This window comes from Trachypithecus francoisi, unplaced genomic scaffold (assembly GCF_009764315.1).
Source record: "Trachypithecus francoisi isolate TF-2019V2 unplaced genomic scaffold, Tfra_2.0 Lachesis_group11, whole genome shotgun sequence".
NCBI classification, from domain to species: Eukaryota; Metazoa; Chordata; class Mammalia; order Primates; family Cercopithecidae; genus Trachypithecus; species Trachypithecus francoisi.
Window position 1 is genome coordinate 195643 of NW_022681456.1, and position 5406 is coordinate 201048.

Below are 5406 nucleotides of genomic sequence, written 5' to 3' on the forward strand. Positions count from 1 at the left end.
CACCTGTAGTCCCAGTTACTCGGGAGGCGGAGGCAGGAGAATGGCATGAACCCGGGAGGTGGAGCTTGCAGTGAGCCGAGATCGCGCCACTGCACTCCAGCCTGGGCGACAGAGGGAGACTCCATCTCAAAACAAAAACAAAGACAAAAAACAAACAATATACATGAAATGGACAATGGTATAACTACAGTTTTGCTCCCAGGGCAATATTAACTCTCGCAACCCCAGAGTTCTGGTTACGGGAAGCACAAGGTTCCCCCAGAGGATCATCTGTAATCTTCCTGCTTCCACACTGCGGTACCCAAACCCATGTGTCCTCTTTGAAAACACAGCACCGTATAAAGGTCAAACATGAAGGATTAGTCCCAAAGGGGGCACTTTCCACCAGAGGACAGAGTGAGTGTTCTAAATTACAAACTACAGATACAGCATGGAACTTTGTACTCCTGTGTCCAGGGACCAGCATGCCAGAAAAGCCACTCTTTGCTGGGGCATTGACATTGATCATCAGAAGGTATGGCTGCTTACACAACAGGGCAGGAGAAAAAAGGAGTGGAACTCAGGTGGTCCACCTAGGTGCCTCTTTGAACTTCCTTGCCCCATTGTGATGTAAATGGACAAATACAGCAACTTGGATCTGAAAAGGACATGGTGAACAGGGCTCTGACCCCCTCAGGAATAAGGATCTGGGACAAGCTGCCACGAAAGCCACTTATGTCCACAGAGGTGCTAACAGAGTGTGATGAGAATCTACAGTGAATAATACAGACAGCAACTGCAACATTAGGGGCTGTGGTTTGTCCTACGAATCTTCTCTTAGTCTCTCCTCAGAGAGAGCCCCACCAGAATCCTAGAGCAGCAGCTTCCCAAATGTAACATAGACAAGGGGATCTAAGTGGTGGGAAGGATGGACTGTGATCACAAACGTGCATTATGACTCAGATCTCTCCTCAAGGTGGGACTTGCCCAGGGCAGGGAGAGTCATCAGCAGAGAGCCTCCACTTGTGAAGCTGGCCTCAGCTGAAATGAGCTGCTTCACCTAAGAAAATAGCAACATCACCTAAGAAAAGAGCTGCTTCACCTAAGGTTGCTTCCTTCCAAGGGCGGCCTGAGTCTGGGTGATGGGGTGAGCAACACAGGGTTATAAGGGCCGGCCATCTTGGTTCAACACGAGGCACTCCAATGGGCAGTACATGTTCCAGAGTTCCCTGCTGGCTCCAATGCAGTGCAAATTGAATTCTTCTTCAGCTCAATGTTTTCTTACTTCTTCTTCAATCATTTCACAGCTGTGGATCCTCAATAGACATCTTGCACCCAAACTTCTCTGTAACCACATCCAGAGAACAAGTTACAACATAGCCTGATTTCCTGTTAGAAATATTTGGGTTGTAACAAACACAACTTGAGCCAGATGAAGCAAACATGAGAATTTATTAGGATATTTGGAGTATCTCACAGAAGAATTCAACAATCAAGGCATGAAAAGGGCAGAGGTGGACCTGGACACGAAGACCAGAAGAACCAGGTACTGGAACACAATCAGGACTCTTTATTGATTTTGCTTCTATGATGGCTTCATTCTTCTCTCTCACTGCAGACCATGTTTCTCCATGTGGCAGAAAACAGCCACTCACTGCACCCACATTTAAATAAAGCTTGTGATGCTAAAATTACATAGACAAAAAGATAGTCCTAGCTTTCTAGAAGCTTTCTAGTGGAAAAGATAAAACATGCAATGGTTATATTATCACAGTGAGAAACACACGTACAGGTTCATATAGATTCAATAGGCATTAACAAGGAACAAGGGCATTTCAATTGCAGATTTGCAAAAACGTAAGCAATAACAGAAATCTCAAGGAAGTACAAGTTGTTCACAAAGGCCAGAAAATATTGCATAGGAGGAAAAAGTTTTCAGAAATGACAGTGGATAGGCAGGCATTGGTTTGTACAAAAGTCCTTGCATACCATAAGCAGAATATTACACTTTAAGTCCACAATAAGCCACACGATATTTCAATGAGGCATGTGTAATCAGGGTTGTATTTAAAAATAATCACTATGTATACATGTGAAAAATGGGCTGGAAAATGATAGCAAGGTGCAGAAAACATGCATGCATCTGCAAGGGTTATGACTGGTTAAGTTTATCAGCAGTTAGGCCACGGGTAGGTGTTGAGCATCTGAAAGCTTATTGGTATCTGTATAGACATTAATAAGACCTCTGAAATTGACAACCTGGACATAGATTGCTGGAATGACTGAGAAGGTCTCAAATGTAGATTCCAAATGCCACTGCTGTAGATTTTGCTAGAAAGTTACTTTTGATAAATCTGGCATTCTGTGGGTGCATTTTATGTCAACAGTCTAACAGATGTTCCTGAAACCAAAGTATCACAAATATATGGACCCATAGATAATGATGTCAGATCCTGCAAGGAAAAGCTACACAGAAGGCAATCCTGGTACAGGCCTCAAAATTCAGTCTGGACCTTAAGGAAAACCTACTACTTAGTAAAAGGAAAACAATGTAAATTATCCTTTGTAGAACTGTGCACAATTCCAGGTCAGTGGGAAAATCTGGGCAGTAAGAGAACAAGAAAAGGGGATGCTTCCTGTATTTGGCCTCCTTTAGTATGCTATCTCAATGTACCTTATTGTGCTCCACAAAATCAAAAATAAATCCACTCTAACTTTAAAACCTTCTTCTTGATGTAGAATTTGTGGTAGGAACCAATAAGGGACAATGCAGAGACATAGTTTTGTGGTTTACAAGGTAATTTCAAAAACACACTAAAAAATCTCTAATTTTAGAATCAGAGCTCTCATGACACTTTAGAAGGTGAGTTCTAGTGACTACTGCACAATGTATTTGAACCTCTGCATCAGTTCTTAACTAGACCTCTATTGTCAGTGTCAATCCTCCCCATAACACCTGATGTTTAGAAAAAATGTTTGTTCTTGGGCATTCAATCAATAGGTTAATGTTGAAGTTCTGTTATCGAGTGTAGGAAGTTATCAGGTTTAACTGCTTAACAGTTAATAGAATAATCTAGAATTTCCAAGACCTAATGAATCAATCTCTGGGACTGGAAAGGGAATGATAGATGGAAAGAAAAAAACAGGGCAAAAATCACAAAGTACAACATCTCCTTCTAACTGTTCATTTGCATTAGCTGGTCTCCCACATCTAGTAAAATGACTTTGAGATATTAAAAAGTAGGACTTTTTTTTTTTTTTGAGACAGAGTCTAGCTCTGTTGCCCAGGCTGGAGTGCAGTGGTGCCATCTTGGCTCACTGCAACCTTCACCTCTCGGGTTCAAGTGATTCTCCTGCCTCAGCCTCCCAAGTAACTGGGATTACAGGCACATGCCACCACACCCAGCTATTTTTTTTTTTTTTCAAGACAGAGTCTTGCTCTGTCGCCCAGGTTGGAGTGCAGTGGCACAATCTCAGCTCACTGCAAACTCTGCCTCCCGGGTTCACACCATTTTCCTGCCTCAGCCTCCCAAGTAGCTGGGACTATAGGCGCCCGCCACCATGCCTGGCTAATTTTTTGTATTTTTAGTAGAGACGGGGTATCGCCGTGTTAGCCAGGATAGTCTTGATCTCCTGACCTCATGATCCACCTGCCTCAGCCTCCCAAAGTGCTCGGACTACAGGCATGAGCCACCATGCCCAGCCAATTTTTAGTAAAGACAGGGTTTCACCATGTTGGCCATGAACATGTTGGTCTTGAATTCCTGACCTCAAGTGATCCACCCTCCTCAGCCTCCCAAAGTGCTGGGATTACAGGCGTGAGCCATCATGCCCAGCCAGGAAGTTCATACACTTGAGTACAAATAAAAAGTTGGAAAATTAGATGCTTTAAAATTACAGCACGAAAAGACAGAATTACTTGGCTGTTGAATTGGTATGCTGGTTTAGAAAATTATTCTCATTTATTTAAAATTCCAACTTTCCCAAAATGTTGCAAAATCAATAATTAAAGGAAAAAATACTGTTCACGGTAAAGGTGCAAAATATCATACTGATACAACAATTTGAACATAAAAGGTGAAGCCTTGATTTTTTCTAAGTTTGCAATCAAGCTCAATATTGGACTTTTCTAAATTTCATCAGCATACAAAAAATATTAACTTTGTCAAGCAACATTGAGAGAACATTACAAAATCCTTACTTAGCTAAGGGATGGTTCATGCATTTTTACGGAAGTATACTTAAATACTGTAAGTTCTCAATGTGAAGTTTTCCATGGGGATAATGCAACTAGTGAAAGAAAGTCAAATACATTTCAAATGATAAAATGGAAATCTTGTTTCCTAAAACAGATAGTTCCTGACTTAAGAGGATGTGACTTACAGTTTCTCAACATTACAATGGTATCCATACAACTACTATTTTTCACTTTCAGTATTCAATAATTACATCAGATATTCAACACCTTTTGATAAAATAGACGATGCATTAGAATGTGTTCTGAGAATGTTTAAGGTAGGCTACGCTAAGCTATGATTGGTAGGTTGGGTGTATTAAATACATTTTCGACTTACAATGTTTTCAACTTACAATGGGTTTATTGGGATGTAACCCCACTGTAAGTTCAGGATCATATGTACTTTTCCAGTGACCACAGAAATTTGTTAGAAAATAGGCTTCTTTGAATGTCAAAAATGTTTTTCCAGCATAAAATTCCCTAATACTTTACATCTTCAGAAATGTGATTTTTTAATAATTCATTTATTCATCTAATTTTTTACAAGATATTTTATGCAACACAAAGAGCATAATAGCACCATAAAATATCCATGATACTTTAATCACAGTAAATTAAAATAGTGGTATTTGGGTTACATATCACTTAAGATACACAGATATATATATAAAATATATGGAGGCATCTCACTAAATGAGAAAAAGATTTGATACAGCACTACCTTATTTCATTTAGTTTGGGTGTTGTAATGTAGTTCAAACATCTTTATTTTGCTCATTCAGTTATATATTACTATGGTTATTCTGTGGTTCCTGCCTTTGCATATTTATTTTATATAAACTGTTACTCAGACTCTGAGGATGCAGAAGAGTTACATAATGTTGGCTTTAGTTACTGAATAGAAAGGTCAGTAAAAACAAAAGACCCCTTATGTATGTCTATAATAAGGAAAAAGAAATGGGTTATCACTCAAGGTACTTATTAATGTAGCCATGTTACATGACTTTCCATTTTCTGTATTATTGTTAAAAAATAAAAACCAGGGGTACGTAGTGTGTCTTCACAGACATCAGAGGCACTATAAGGCATATGCATTTCATAATCCCAATTACACTAAATTATATGTCAGTTCAAAACGCAAAACATATGTGACACTAGAAGATAAGCCACAAATACCACTAAGAAATTTC